The sequence below is a fragment of the Gymnogyps californianus genome, chromosome 4 (assembly GCF_018139145.2).
Source record: "Gymnogyps californianus isolate 813 chromosome 4, ASM1813914v2, whole genome shotgun sequence".
Taxonomy (NCBI): domain Eukaryota; kingdom Metazoa; phylum Chordata; class Aves; order Accipitriformes; family Cathartidae; genus Gymnogyps; species Gymnogyps californianus.
In genome coordinates, this window is record NC_059474.1 from 53504570 (window position 1) to 53521140 (window position 16571).

Here is a 16571-nt window from a genome sequence, read left to right on the forward strand (position 1 = left end):
TGTAAAAACAGGCTAGTGATCTGCCTTTTTGCCTCTAGAAAAGCAGTTCATAATTTCTGAAGTCTGATTGTAGCAGTGCGTGTGATTGTACAGATGTCTTAAGTACAGCAGGCAGTTTAAAGACGCCTCTAAGTAGCAAAGAAGGTTTATAGATGGGGTACTTGAGTTACACTTGCAGCCGCTGTGCAGGGCTCATGGTTATCCCTCACTATGCCAGTAGTACTAGTCAGAGAGTCATGTTGACTCTAAAAATGAAATGCTCTCAGTACTTGCTCTACATGTAGCATAATTTGACAAGACTAACCCCCACACAGCTGGTATAACAGTAGCCCTAGGGAGGGCAGAACAGGATTAGAAGAAGAAAGGGGAAAGAGAGGAGCCAGACTGTGGCAGTAAGCAAAGCCGAAACAGAACTCACTCTGGTGCAGTGATACGTGGTCCTTTCCTCAGTGCACAGGAGTCCCTCTGAGTGCCGGCCTCGGTGGAAAAGGCTCATATATACTGTTTATTAATATGCAAACCACTCCCCGTGACAAGTATGCCATCATGACTCTCTCTCCCCCCCCCCTCACACACACACAGACACACACAAAGCAAATGCATCATTACCTCAGATAACAAGCAAGCTTTGTGACTTTTTGGACTAGTATGGCAAATTGGGTACTGGAGTTTTTCAGCTTGTGTTCAAGGGCAAGAAATACTTTAAAGTGCTGTTTAAAAAAAAAAAAAAAGACACTGGGGAGCTGAGTCAGATGATGGGTGATTTTTTTTTTAAATGTAAGAAGTGTGGAGCAAGCCAAGAAAAGTCTGTCTTCGATTTTTTCTAACTAATGTGAAGCCCTACAGTAGCTAATCTAATCATAGAACAATGCCTTAAATAGCTGCAATCTCATTAAAACAGAGGAGTCAGAAATAAAAACAAAAAAAAGAAAATACAACTTCCAAGCCTTTGTCATAAAGAACAAAGTGATTTAAGATTTTTTTTTTTTTTTTTTGCTGTTATCAGTGAATAAGGGGAAAGAGAATTCGAGCAAACTCTGTCCATGAGTAATGCACATTACTAGTTAGAGCTCTGTGATGTTACTGCTTCTTATCTGTCATGGATATTGTGCTTTTTTGTTTGTTTTTTCCTTTTCCAGTTCATTTGTACTTTGACCTTAACAAAGTCCATTCAACATTGCTGTGCTTCACTTTCCTCTTTGTGTGCAACCAGAATGCAGCAGCACTGGAGCAAAGCTTTCTGGTGCTAAAGAGATAGGTCTGATATGTACCGCACAAATCTGCTTTGAGGCCTTGTTCACTTTGTATAAACAAATGGTTGTGGGCATTCTTCGCAGGTGCAGAGAGCAGCACTAACCAAAGTGCTCTCCCCTGGGATGAGGAGGTGCCAGATTCTTGTAGCTTGCACCATTAATCATTTGCCACAGGTCAACTCATTTCGATGCAATGTATGTTTTTCCCTGGTGTCAACAGCTGAGTTTTCGACCACCAGCAGTCTTTACAGCTAAGAGAAAGTTAAAAAAAAAAAACCCAAACCAAAGTGTATTCTAATTGGGACTGGTGTAATCGGAGTTTTGAGCCAAATTGCCAAGGCTTACCTTAACGGTGGCACTTCCTTGCTTTTGGACTTGCCTTGGCTGCAGATTTATGCCTTAACATTCATTTTCTCCAGTGTGTCAATGTGGGGGTGGTGGTTTTGAGTACATCCCAAAAAGGGAAGTTTTAAAGTGGTTTAGCTAAAACCATATTTTACAAGTTTTTAATTGTTGATTGTACATAAAGCAGCCTCTATGGGGTATGACAGTTCCTTCAGTTGCAGAGAAGCAGCTGAGATTTTTTCCTCAATTGATTAGCAGAAAACTGAAGCAATATTTATGGTTCTCAAAAACTTTGCTCTTGGAGACAAATGGAATATGAAACAAGCTTATTTTACAAATATTTGCAAGATTTTGAGCCACTAAGAACTTTAGTTTATTTTAAGTTGGAGCAGAGTGTGGAACACAGCAGTATGTTGTGGGATCTGGTTCTCAACCTTCTCAAAGGGAAGCAGAAGGTATTCTCCAGGAATTGTTTTCAGCAGGCAGCACTTTACTCCTACCTTGGCAAGGTCACCAGTGATAATACATGGTAAAGCATTAGTAAGAACATTGGTACTCTAGCTTTCACTTTCCATGTGAGGTGGTTAATGAGTTAAAACTATACCTTCACTCCAAGAGTTTCCTTTGTTGAGTTGGTATGAAGCACAAGCACTTCTTTGTGCTACAATTATACCTCAAATGACTGACAAGGCAGTAAAAAGCCCTTTTTCCCTTTGTCTGTAGGAAATCTTCAGTGTGGATCAGGGAGAAAAGCTTTCCAACCTGTGGCAGAACTGTGCTGGGACCAAATTTTTAACTTCATGTTTTGAATGGGTAACTCAGTCCCTGTCCAGTGGAAGCCGTGCTCAGGCCATGCATCATGGGCAGGTGTTATTCCCTGCCCTTGGTGTTGCTCTGAGCACTTTAGGGTCTGGCAGGGAGTGTGTTTATACAAACAGTGGGATTTACAGAGGCTGTGCTCAGGAGCACCTATTAGGCAGAAGAGTAGAGCTCTTTATGAGATCAGGAGGTATCCTTCTTCTGAAGAAAAATTCTTCCTTTCTGCCAGATTCTGCTCAATGCACATGTGAATGATCAAATAAATTCCTGCGCTTCCTAAAATGGGAAGTGATTTGTGCCTGCAAGTTTAAAATAATGAAGTTAGTAATGCGCTGAACTGATTTAACCTTAGCTCCCTCTGTTCATGATTTCTTACAGATTAAGCTCTTCATTTGTATTGCCCTTTCGGCCTGCAACAGCTGTTGATGGCATGAAAAATTTGCTGAACTGCCAGTTGTATGCAGTCAAGCTGGGACTGAGTATCAGTTTGTTGCACGAGGCTCTTCGCCTAAAGTGTCTTTTGCTTCTGTCCAACTTCTGGAAGCTTTAGGTTTGGGGGAACAAACCAGTCAAGATCATGATGTATTAAATAAAGCGTGTATAAAATGATGGAGAGACATCCGTTCAGGTCACCTTCCCCTTGGACTGTGGCAGAGGCATTTTCATGGGAGGATCTGCGGTGAAACGCCCTGCGACTCAGCGGTTTGCATTTTGACAATTTGTCCTTTGGTCCCAGAGCAACGTCTAGTTTTCTCGCGGTTGGCCGAGCCCTGTGGACAGCTTTGCAGGTGTGTGTCTGGTGATTGCGTGGGGTCACCAAGTCAGCAAAAGGATGTTTTCTGTGTGTTTTACACAGGGACACAAAGACCTTAGCTAAATGACACATTTTCTTTCTTGGTCAGCACAGAGGCTCTCCTCTCAGTTCGAAAGCCCTAGATAAATGGAGGGGAAGTCACATGGATTAAAATTAAATCCAAGATTTAGTTCGGCAGATGTCCCTTTCAGAGCATTCACAGGCTATTACGAGATCAGCTACAGGACAGATCTCGTGCCCCGAGATTCCCTAAGCGTTGCGGTATCACTCTGGCTATTGACTCGCAGCCAGCCCTTCCCCACCTCTTCTTTCCCAGTTGCTGCTCCGCCTTGCACCCCAGAGTTAACACTTAAGCAGAATATTTGAAACAAGACACAGCATCTCATGCTTTTGCCCATGTTTTGTTGTAAGTCTCTAGGTTGAGGTAGCTTGCTTACTGTGTGTGTCAGTAGAAGCATCTGCAGCAGAAGCATTTCCTGATGGCTCGCTTTGGGAACAGTAAGGGTCCAGCTCCCCCTGAGCTGAAATGGGAGTAAAGTACATGACCATGCTGCAGGCTTTTCCCTGCTGGAGGGGAAATCCCAACCAGGCTTTTATGGTGAGCCAGCTTTTGCACCGCACAAGACGTGACCATCTTACCGAGACTGGTAACATGCAGTTAGTGCATCTACTTGTGTGTCCAGGAGAATAAATTCACTCAAGCCAGAAGTTTCACTATAAATTTAGATATAGCCATCGTGTTCACTTCCTTAGCAATTTCCTCGCCCCATCCCCGCCTTTTTTTTTTTTTAAATTACAGTGTTATACTGCTATTACAGACTTGAGCAAATTAATATTTAGTATAAGACATAGGAAGTGAATAATGATACCTTTCATAATTTTTAAGCCCCTTAATGAGGGATATTAGGCCTGTATTTAGAAACCTGCAAATGCAGTAAAGGTGCTTGACCTTTTATGTTTATATCTAATAGAGCTCAGCAATTTGCCTTCTTTTAGCAAGCAGTAAATTCAGCCAGAGAAATACAGCTTCAGAAAAACCTAATGTTTGGCAAATGCAACTTAAGTTTACAAACAGTTTTTCTCAAAGAAGTGCTGTGGGGAGATTGAAAATACCAGGTATTTATTTTTGGAAAAGTTCATACGTTTAAACTTTTTATTGTGAATTAATGTTCTTGTTGCTTTTTTCTAATTTGAAATATAACCGTAAAAAAAAAAGGTTAGTGTATTTTAAAAAAACTATCTGTGTGAATATAACCACGTTCTAACATTTGCAGCTCGCTTTGCTCATGTATATTGCATTGCTTTGTTTACGACATTTTGTAAAAAGTATACAGAGGGGTCATGAATGCATTTGAAAGCAATTATCCATTCTTAATCAAACGTCCTTGCAGTGTTACTGTAGCTCTAGTAAAAGGCAATGTTTAATGATCAATGAGATCGTTACATGAGCAATAATGAGATTTGCTTTTGAAGCAGAGCAGCTTAGAGAAGTAATCAACTACAGAGAAGCCTGCAATTTTGGGGTTTTGAGTTTAGCTGACAACTTTTTTTCCTCTGCTTCTGGCAGCAGGGAGCTTTTGTGCATAGAAGAGTGGAAAGCATCAGCTGAAAGATTCATCTTCAAATTGCTACATGGAGAGCAAGAACAGTAAAAAGCAGACCATTAGACACAGTTCTTTATGTTCAGAAGTGGTCTCTTGGTTTTATTCATAAGAAGTAGGAAAGTTCACGGGTGCAGGTGGTTCTATATGAAAGACTCTGATCCAAAGCCCAGTGAAGCTGGCTTAAGGACTTGTGCTAACTTCAGTGGGCTCTTGTCTTGGGTGCTGGTTTTGCGCTTGAGAATTTGGGCAGGACCATAATGGCTCATTTAGTTGAAGCATTTGGAATTACTTTTTCTAGTGCATTTGCTTCAGCATTTCATGTAAGTAACACTCAGTCCTGAGCTAGCTGGCAGACTATTTACTTTCTTTATCTTAGCACTCCTATTTATGAGAAACTGGCCAAGGTAATGAAAACCCAATTACCCTGTAGAATGCATTTATCCTAATAGCTTCTCTGGCTTAGCAGAGGAGCAATGACACTCTTCCCAGCTCATAGGGAGTTACAAACATACGTGACATTTAAGCACAAATTCTTGATGAATAGCCAGAGGATCCATCTATTCAGAAGATGCAGTTCAGCATAGAGACACAGAGTGGACGTCCTTGGTATGTCAGCTGACAACTGACCCATACCCATTTGTGGTCTCTGTACTGATGCTTTGTTTCTTATTACATCCCGCAGAAATTTCCTCATGGTGAAAAAACCACATAACCGTGTCAGGGCCAGTCAGCTGCTTTTCTTATTTCAATGAATGTTTTGTTATCCCTCTGTAAAAGGGAAGTAAGAGTTAAGAAATAAATATCTGTGTACAAGTTGCAGAAGATAAGAGAGCTTTGTTCCTCATTTCGTGCATGTGGTCAAAGTATTAATGAAAATTGGAGATGCTGTCTGTTTATGTTTGGATAGTTAAATCACAAGGTTTCACCCCCTTGTGGACCCTTGCAATTGTATCACATTGCATGAACGACTATGTAAAGGAATCAGATGTGCTTTATGAGTAGGACAATAATCTGTGATTCACAGAAGTAGGCCAATGCAATTAGTGAAATGTTAAGCCTCGAAATGTAATATAATATGTGCTGTCTGCCCCATTCCATCCATATCAGTTTCAGCAGGGATAACATTACACAAATTTGTTGCTTAACAAGAAAATATCAAAAGCTTTTAAAGAGAAGCCTTCTTAAAAACATTAAGCTGCTTCATCTCATGAACAAGTACTGGATGGTCTCACTAGGAAGCCCCTGGGGAGTCCTGAGCAGGCACAGGACCTGGGCAGGAAGGGCATACTCTGTGTTTACAGATATGCACTGAAAGGCTGAAGGAGGAGAAGTCCTTCACTTCAACCTTTTGAAATGTGAGACTTCCCCCCAAAAATCTCTGTATGCCATCCTTGTGATTCAACACAATGAATCATTTGATATCCCAATCACTGTCAAGGAAACTAAAGTGGATTAAGAAGAACAGGTTTAAAAACTTTGTGTGTTTCGGTTTGGGGTTGGGGCGGGGGGGGTTTGGCTGGATGGGTTTCTTTTTTCTTCTCCAGATTATTGCTCTAGAAGCTTTCTGTTCCTGGAAGTATGTGGGGGTGATCTGGCAAAGTGAACGAGACAAAAGGATCAATGTCTAAGCCTTAGTTTTACTACCACGCAACAGAGCCGTAGGTGCCTTGCGAAGCACCTAAGTGAAATGTTTCATCCTGCCTGAAAACCAGAATTGTACTTTTAAAGGAGCGAGGCATCGCCCATGGCTCCAGTAGTGACTTTCCAGCATCAACTGCTCTAATCACAATAGAAACCAGTACTGGTAAATCCAACATAAATGCACTAGGGGAATACTTGCATTTATTTCCAGATGGCAGAACTTGCCCAGTTCCATAGCTAGCCTACATTTAAAGCTCACTGTGTTCTCAGTGTATTGGTATGCTGAAGGAGGTTAGAGGAAGTATACGTATAATATATATAAGGAAACCCTATTGAAAGTACTAGGTGAGGAATGAACTTGTTTAGCTGAAACACTGGATGTCTTTGACGAATGGTTAATCTTAAGGAAGAATTAACACCAAGGGACTGAGGCAGTTCTTGGAACCAATTGCAGAGACAGGAGGAAGAATGAGGAGAAGAATGATGAATCTCTGTCTCTGTGCACCAGAAGCAAACATGAGCTCAAAAACCAGGGAAGCTTTGAGTATGGAAGTCAATAGAAAATTAGCATAAGTGGACAGAAAATTGTCTTGGATTTATGAGCAAAGAAATCATCCATTTATTCTTTTGTGCTTAAGGAGAAAGAGCTTCTGCGTGTTCTGCTTCTCAAAGACCATGGCAAAATAAAAATAATCTCATATTTGGATTAGTAACTGTTTTCCTTCCTCTCTGAGTTAAGCAATAGTCTGAAGTGCTTAAACAGACATTACTCAGGTGTTCTTTGTCTGAATTTATACTGGGTATGGAAAAAGCAAAGTAGGTAGGTAAAAGGGGTTTAGCCTCCTCTATTCTTTGCCCCATTCATTTGTCTGATGGTTTCTGAAGCCGCAGACAGACAGCTCTTGCCCAAGCACAGCTTGATCACGTAGCGTGTGTGTTCCCAGATGAGCTGGCTGTGCTGTGCACAAGCCACACGCAGCACATGGTGGTTCTTGTGGCTGGCTGAGGCTTATGGGGACTTCAGCTAACTTGTGCTGCCCTGCCCCATGGTGCAATCACTTGGCCTCCCAGCCTTTTGTTTGCGTCCTCTTTTGGGTTGATGCTGTGTTCAGACCTGTGGGCATGTCTTTAAGGTTACTTGCTTCCAGTTGCTTGAAATTCTGGGTGCAAAACCACAGGTAATCGCGTGCGGTAGGTACTGCATTCCTGATTTGCCCATAGAAAGCAAAGAAGCACAAAGCTAGGTGCATAAACCTGGAGGCCATTTCTAAATCTAGCCATAAATATTTTACTGCTTTATCTCTGTCTTGTGCTTGTCTGCAGTTGTTGAGGCCCAGAGGTTAAATATACTAACGCAATGTCTTTTGTTTAGTGCAGCAGAAGGGGAAGGGAGCTAGTAATTGTTTGACATTAGACAGGTGTAAACTGCAAAACCAATTAAAAATTAAGAAATACCAGGCATGATTAGAACGAGAATCAGTTGGGAAGAGCTCTGCAGGGAGAGCAACAGGGGTTGCCTTTGGCTTCAGACTCTCCTCTCGCAGCTCCGGAAAACAGATGGATGTCTGCCCTTTTCCTTTTTCTCAGGTGCCAGAGAGCACAAAATAGCCCTGCCAGCATGGTGCATGGAAGGATGATCTGGGTCAAAATGCAGTTTCCAACAGCAGTTGTGCTCTATGTTCCCGCTCTAATAACCAGACATAGTTGTAATTATGAAAGTGCAGAGCAAAACTGCAAACACTCTCTCTTTACACTGTTTTTGTAGAGGCAAAATGGAAGAAAAACTATCTTTTCTGGTAACATGCTCGTTTTAGCTTTGGGGAGATATTTGGAGGTATTATTAAGTGCCTCGGATACATTTGGGTAGACAAGATGTGTCCATCATCAGCAATCAGCCAGAGATATTTGCTCATAACAGTAAAGTTTCCAAAGTGACAGAGATGGCACTGAGCAAAGTGACGTAGCTGGAGGAAGTCACTTGTGGGTAAAATGATCTTATATAAAACCAATTCAATTACTGTTTTCTCTCAGTGCAAACTTATTCATCAGCTTCAGTGATTTGAGCTTTAATTCATATGAAGACCAGAGCTTGCCCTGTTAGTATTCCTGGATTTGTTGTCTTTTCTCCTCAGCGTAACAGAAAATAATGTGAAATGCCTCCAACTTTCCAGAGATGAGCCTTTCAAGATCAGTATCAGTACTTTTATTGCCTCACCAAAGTCAGAATATGTTCCACCTTCCATCTGCTTCCCTTGCAGAAGTCTGAAATGATCAAGATTCCTGTTTGGTGAGTTGTTCCTAAGAGGTTTGCTTTGTCCTCCATCAATCATGATATTGTGAAAATGTTTGTTTCTGCCCTCCCTCCTCCTTCCAATTTGCTTTTCAGGAGGTGCAGATAGCATAACAGTCTCTGAGCAATATTAAGACTTTCAAATGGCCACCCTACTTCAGTTATTTGTTCCTCTCCTTTTTTCCATAAACTGCGGACTTTTAAGGAGTGAAAATAAGAAGAGAGCCTCCTGCTTTTGAATACTGCCTGTGAGGACTGTAAAGGGGCTACATATATTTTGCTGTTAAATTTATAGCACTTTTTTGTTGTTGTTGATTTTAAAATACAGAAAGCCTTAGTGGCAAACTGCAGTGGTATTTGCACAGCAGCTCGCTCTTCATGTTTGCTGCATGTACTGAGAGTGTTACTATTGCACTACTTAAAGGGTTAGACAAGTACAATTGGCACTTCATCAGAAATGTTTCTGGGTTTGGGTGCAACTGGTGTTTGAGAGTCCTTTGTTAACAGAAAGGAACCACAACAACAAAAAAGTTAAAAGTGCACCATGTGAAAAGACCAAGTTCTGCAGTGTTGTAGACATTGATATTTTTGCCATTGTCTACTGCGGGAAGGAAAAATACTTGGACATTGATGTAAAACATTTGATTTACTCGTACATATTTTGGACCATTCCATCTACCCTCATAAAGTCGTAGGAAAACATAAATTGCTTGAACTACGACTATTTTGATGTCTTATCCAAAATATTTGCTGTAATCTTAAGGCTTTCGCAACATTATCTTTATCTGTAAGTGTGTTTTTCTTAGTGAAAATAGATTTTTCCAAGAGCGTTAAGTACCTGTGTAAGTTGTCCTTGTCTCCATGGTGGTTTGGTTTTTTTTTTACTGTTTTGATAACTAAGATGTCTTACTTGCAATTTCTTGTGGAGTCAGTGTCTTACTGCATGGCACATGGTTTGACATACAATTTTATTTTATACTAAGCAAAATTGTGAATATACAGCAGCCCACAAGCAATAGAGGCTCCCCCCAGCCCTCTGTATGTTAAAAAAAATCACTGCACTTCTGTAGGGGACTGAAACTGAGACAAGATAACGTATCTGTCTGTTTTCTTTTTCGGTGTTCAGCTTTTCTGGAAGTCGTGATGAAACCACTCCCCCGTTCAGACAATGCGCCCTTTTGTTTCCACTGATTCAGACAGCAGCAGGAAGAGAGGAAAGCAGGTTGCAACACGGGGCTTGGAGGAGCTGTCTGTGTTGTTAGGGTGGGGTTGAATATCAGATGTATGGTTGCACCAGGCCGGTTGCATGCCTAAAGATAAAGCAGAGGTGTTTGTCCAACCCTAAATGTTACACTGTCAGTCGACAGCTTGCCTGCAGGCAGCTTTCTCACCTCTTTACCGATCTCCTGACCTGTCTGAATGAGTGATTAGGGAGTTTTTGCTTATCCAGGTAGTGTCCGGAGTTTGTTAGAAGTCACCCAAGCCACCCTCGTCTTAATTCCATCTCAGTCTCTCTGCTGATTTACATATAGCAAGAGCTGCTTCTTTCTCATCACGCAGCAAATGCCAGTAGCTCAGACAGGGCATGAGATCCCTCCTTGAAGGGTGGCAGTCAGAGCTGGAGAGATGCAGTCTACAGTCACGGCCAAGTGAGAGCTAAGACATTTGAGAGCTCACAGGCTGAGTGCCGTGTCCTGCACAGATCCTCGCCTGTGTGCAAGCAGGCTTGCAGTCTTGGCGTACGCCTGAGAGAGAGACAGAGAGCAGTTGCTCAGGTACCGCTGTCTCTCTTCAGATGCGATTTTCCCCTTATTCTGTTTTCCCAATTGCTGCATTCCCTGACATGGAATACTGTACTGATTCCCTGATACTGTATCATTTCCTTCTGTACTGAGTGTGAAAAGCATAAAGTCTCCTTAAGTGGTGAATACTATCTGCTTCTCACTGCAGAATACATAATCCTGATAAATGGATTTCTTGTCTTCAGGCAATAGAGAAACATTGCAGAATATGTTCACTATGCTGTGTACGGCTCTTCCATACTAAAGTGCTCCCTACTGAGTACTTTCTGCTTTGAAATTTCCACTTTTGTTAAGATGTCAGTAAGCTTACTAAGTTCCTTTTACTTTTTCTTTTAGCCAAACTCTGCTATTATACAGGCTTTCAGTAATACACTTCTATTTTTCCTCTAAAGAAACAGTAAAAACATTGGAGAGTTCTTCTGACTTTTTTACCACAGTATTGAAAGAAATGGAAGTAGCTTTGTGTTCTTGATAGTTAATACAATATTTTGCAAACTTTTGAAAGCTGTTGAGTTAAAGTAACTGAAATTAAAGTTGTACATTCATTTAAGGAAGTTGATATTAAAAAAAAAAAAGAGGAACAGTGTTATCTGCCTACACTTTGCACTGCTGAGCTCTTACCGTGAGTGAGGATAATTCTGGCCAGGAAGGAAATGAGAAGAGTCCACAGATGATAAAATCCAGCTAGCGAGGTAAGGATCCCTCTTTTCTGAGTTGTCTCTGGAGATTTCTATCACCAGTAGAAGCTGAAGAGTGACATTTCTCTTTACAGCCTGAGATGGATCAGTTACCTTCTGATAGAAATCAGAAGGGGTACGGGCTTCAAGGACACTGCATGAGACACAGCTCAGTGCTCTGGAATGAAAGTACAGTAAGAGTTTATCTGAGAACAGCTATATGTGCATGTTAGTCTTTGAAAGCAAGGGAGAATTTTGTCACCTGCAGAAGTACATTTGTTGATTTAGTTACTCAGTGGCTCGGGAATGTATTTGTATTCTTCAGGGGGAAAAAAGTAAAAAATGTTGGCACGCACCCTCTAAGTTTAGCATAGTTTACACTTTCTCACAAGGTTTATTTTACGTAGGTCCTTCTACTCCTAAGCAGAGAACTGAACCAAAAGCAATCACAGGCAATGCAAGGATTATCTCTTTTAGCACAATGAGTTGCTGGAAAGAGGATTTGCCCTTTGTATGACTTTGGCTGTGAACACTTTAGCTGACCACTAATGCTGCAGATGACGTGTTTGTTCCATTGCTGAAGCTATCTTTGACCTCATTTCCTCACATTATCCGCCAACTGGAGGCTAATCAATAGGAACTATTTGCAGTTACTTGTAGCCCAAAGAAAACTACAGATGATGCAAAAATTGATGTTATATGTGCAAGAACATAGCAGTAATAGAATAATTTTTTAGTGTTGCTGCTGCAGATTATGGTGTTAATGTTAAGAGTCGTTTAGGTTGGAAGGGGCATCTTGAGATCTTCTAGTTCAGCCCTCCTGCTCAAGCAGAGGCAGCTAGAGCCGGTTGCTCAGGACCATGTCCAGTGGGGTTTTTAATATCTCCACAACCTCTCTGGGCAACCTGTTCCTGTGTTTGACCACCTTCACAGTAAAAAGTGTATTCTTGTGTTCAGATAGAATTTCATGTGCTTTAATATAGATCCATTGCCTCTTGTCCTGTCAGTGGGCACTACTAAGCAGAGTCTAGCTCCCTTACCTTCACCCCCCTCCCCTTGGGTGTTTATATACATTGATAAGATCCCCTGAGCTTTCTCTTCTCCAGGCCAAACAATCCCAGCTCGCTCAGCCTCTCCATGTACAAAAGATGCTCCAGTCCCTTAGTCATCTTTGTGGCCCTGGGCTGGCCTCACTCCAGTAAGTCCACATCTTTCTTCTACTGGGGTGCCCAGAACTGTGACTGGAGCTGGTGAACATACACTCACCAGAAGTGAGAACCTAAAAATATTTGTGGACTTGTGCTATCCTTTGGGAAAGCTTTGGCTACCTAAGTAAATTATGCAAATTTAGGACTTATTCCAGGAAGGTGTCGTACAATCTCAATTTCTGTAGCAACTGATGTGAGCTCTTAGCACTAAGCAAAAGACTTCTGAATTCTACACAACAGAAAAGTGAAAACAACCTGGCCTGTTCATGATTAAGTTAGGCTTAAACCATTTATTTCTAAGTGGCATCCTTGCAGTGGCCAAATGGTGATGTTAATTTTTAATAAACTGAGTAGAGAAGACAGATCGTGGATGTCAAAAGCACTGACGTTATGATCTATAGCTATTTTTCTCCTCTTCCCTATTGGGGCATAGTCCTGAAAGTGGTCTCTTCTCTGAATTTGAAATCGGTGACTATCTTCCTAGTCACAGGGTGGGAGGGTTATTTAGCAAGTCTTGAATCACTCTTTGATTCTGAAATAGTGAAGGCAGAAGCCTGGAAGCAAAGTTTCGTGTTCTTATGAATGACATACATGAGGAAATGTAATTCTCAGTTTATGAGTACTGTATACAATCAACCTAACTTATGGAAGTTTATGAAAGTGCTGTTGCAAGTAGATTTGCCAGAAGAAATACTTTACCTAATTCTTAGAGATCGGTATCTTTCAAGCAAAGAGAACAAAGACTGCTGAATAAGTAATCCAGCTGTATTAGACCTTTATGACTCAGAGGAATATTGGAAATTGATATTTAAAAAAAATGTCTCCTAGTAGCACATAGTTTAAATTAAACAATGATTAAATCCCTCACCAAGTCAATGGAAACCATCCGTAATTTGGTGAGGCCAAGTGTTTACTTGTAATATGCACATCCTCACTCCAGAAAAGTAATAGTTTTCATCTTCCAGAAGCTAAGGACTTGTCAAATTGGCTTATCTAGTCTCTGGTGTTCAGAGTGAGATTCATTCCTTCAGAGCCTATTTTCCAATGCTTTCCAGCTGACATTTACTACACTTGTAGCATGGAAGTTTTGCTGCCCTCCCACTCTGGGAGCCCATGGGGTAGGTAGGGTTCTACTCAACATGCCAAATAAGTCAGGCCCCTTGGAGAGTCAGAGCAGAAGCTGTAAGTGAGCTGGTGGAACGTGTCCTTTGAAGGCAGGTTCCCTAGCAGCAATCAAGCATTGAAGTGTGCTTATCTCATTCACAGGGGCATATCTGTCATGGACCACAAGACATGGTCCTCCTCATGTGACCTCAACTTATGCACTTGGGGTTTTCATTAGTTGGACAAATTTGATTAAGGCAATTTCTCAGCAGTTAAGCAATCCAGGTAAATGCAGCTGTTAGGGCTTTGTACTGGGAAAGGAGGACAGAGTAGTAGTGAAGAAGCTTCAAGAAATATAACATATGTGTAAGGATCACTTTCTGGGAATGGATAGAAATGAGACTCTGACCAGCAGACAAGGACCTAGCGGGGAGGATGTGAAACACTGTGGACTTCAGCTGCCTCTGTGTAAAAGACAGAGGAACACCTAAAATGTAAGATACTTTAAGCTGGTTTGACATTAATATTTCGCCCTAGAATACTGGTGTTCTGGGTGAATATTACTTAGCTTATTGAAAGCCATTCAGTCACTTGTAAATTTCAGTCATTCCCCTGCATTGCCAGTAAGGTACTTGCCAAACTGAAGTCAGGTCTGTGGGGTGGATCATATTGACTGGCAGGAGATGTCCTGCCTGAGAAAGGCTGTGGACTGCCTTTGCAGGTGTCCCAGGATGCTCAATTGTGCCCTGTTAGACACCCAGGGCATGCTTTTACAGATAATTCAACTATCAAAAGCTGCCATGATATTGATTAAACGAAATAAAAATGTGGGTGGAAACCTAAATCAGCTTCCAATTAATAGGGCAAAGAATTTTTCTATAGGCAGCAAGCTATTCCATCTCTTTGTAAGTCATGGTGCACATCCTTTGAAAGAATTAGTGGTGGTCAGTGTCAAAAGCAGGATACTGTGCTGGGTGAAACTCAGCTCTGACTGCGACTTGTACAGCTTCAATATGAATAGGGAATGGTTTCAGAAGAGGTGCAAGACAGGGTTATATAACTTATTGATACCTCAAAAGTGGGGCAGGGTTAAAGTAATGTCATTTTGCCACTTCCAAAGAATATTTGTAAATCACAGAAGAAGAGAACACGACAGATTATCACTGAATAAGCTTAAGGAATAGTGGATAAAACTACACTGTATAATTTAAATCCAAGGTAGAAAAATCAAATCTTTGTTATAGGAGCACTTATTCAGGAAAGCTAAGGCCAAGTGCTCTTTGGAATATGTGCATGACAACTGGGACAAAAGTTAAGATAAAAGCAGAAATACAGTTTTCCAGCCCACACCCATTGCAATGACTACCTGCAGGAGAAAAGATATATGCATATTTTTTGCAGGGTTGAAGCTTAGCAAATTCTTTCTCTTATTGTTAATGTTAGAATCCTGTTTGTCTGAAATGAATGTTTCCATTTATATATTCATGGAAGTGCATCTTGAACTCAAATGCGTCATGGCTAAGTGCTTTACTGAATCTAGATGTAAATGAAAAACTTGATAGAGTAAACTATAAATAACTTCCTTAAAAATAAACTTCATTTGGAAACACATGCTTGAGTGAATGATCCCGTTTTCCATAAACATCCACTCGAATTTCCAAGTTGCTTGGAAAATGAAATAATTATTGCAAAACAACAAAAGAGCCTCATTGTGGCTTAAATTTTCCACATGTCCATCATGTTGCAATGTCTGTACTAATTAACTTAGTGTTCCATGCTTAGTTTCAGCTTCTAAAATACCTCACCGCACTGAATGTTTCGGCTCTCAGCTCTAAGGAGGCTGAGCTTTTCTGCGGGGAAGTGCGAGTGCACTGGCAAAAGGTGAGGCTGAGGATGGATTTGTGAATGGCACTTCTCTCCTTGTCAAAGGCTGTGAAGGCCCAGTGAAAGCAGGGCTTTTAGGCATGCAGGAAATGCCCGCTGGCTGGTACAATTGATCACGCCACTTTGGATGATCAGGTGAACTCATTCATGGCATTGGTTTATATGTGCTGCATCTTTTAAAAATAATGCTGTTTTCCACGCATACTGCTGGGGCTAGTACAAAATATCCTGACTGCCTGCTATCTTTTGAATATCAACACAATATGTTTTATAAATAAAATATAAAATGATTAGGCAATGAAACAATTAATTGATTTTATAATGAAGCATGAAATCAAATAGACTTTGAGATAGAGTGGAGAGAAGCTGGTGTCTGATCTGATTAAGATCAAAGTCATTGTCTGCTTGTGAGAGCCTAGGGGCTGCTGGTGAATAAGTCATTAGTCTTAGTTTAGCAGTCATAGAACAGTTTGACAGGTTTTACTTAGTGATACGTGAGCGACAGCTCAGTCTTAGGGGTTGTCAGTGCAATAGTGATGCCGTTGTTTTGATGTATCCAGATTTATATCATGGGGAGAAAAATGGGACTGCAAAAAACTTCAATGGGTGCTTTACCCTTTGATCACAGAATAAGTTCTTTGCTGAGCTGGAATGGGGAATCCCTTGTGTCCTTATGGGTAAACACATGAGAGTACTTTTTAGAAATGTTAGACATCAGTAGACTCCGGAATTTCTTTGGTTTTCAAGCATTTCAATGGACAGCAGGTCCAAAGAAATTCCAGGTGCCCAACTGCTTTTGCTCTGGGGTGTGTTTTTGTTTTGTTTTCTCCATGGACTTGTGTTTGCACAATCAGGATGTAGTTGAGAAATGTCTTTAAAAAATTTATTGGATTTATAGAGTGATACACACGAATCTCAGCTTCAGGAAGTTGCAGTTGTATCATTGAGTAGTAGCCTGAGTGAGGAAATGTTCTTTACCTTGAAGTATAAGCAGAAAGTGTTAATAGAAGAATTTCTGGGAGATCAATAATTACACTCACCCAATGCATGCTACAGAAATCTCTCAGACTGAAGGGCACTATTACGAGAGCTAAGCAGGATTTGAATTGCTCTACACAAGAAAGTCTGGT

At 41.0% G+C, this 16571-nt stretch overlaps 1 protein-coding gene across 1 annotated transcript in view; it reads right to left on the reverse strand.

Moving 5' to 3' along the window:
- HPGDS (hematopoietic prostaglandin D synthase) overlaps window positions 1-457 on the reverse strand; it is a 31586-nt gene extending 31129 nt beyond the window's left edge. Inside the window, exon 1 of the mRNA XM_050895975.1 lies at window positions 419-457. The gene's annotated coding sequence lies outside the window, so the exon portion shown is untranslated. The remainder of the gene's footprint in view (window positions 1-418) is intronic.
- Window positions 458-16571: the final 16114 nt, after the last annotated feature.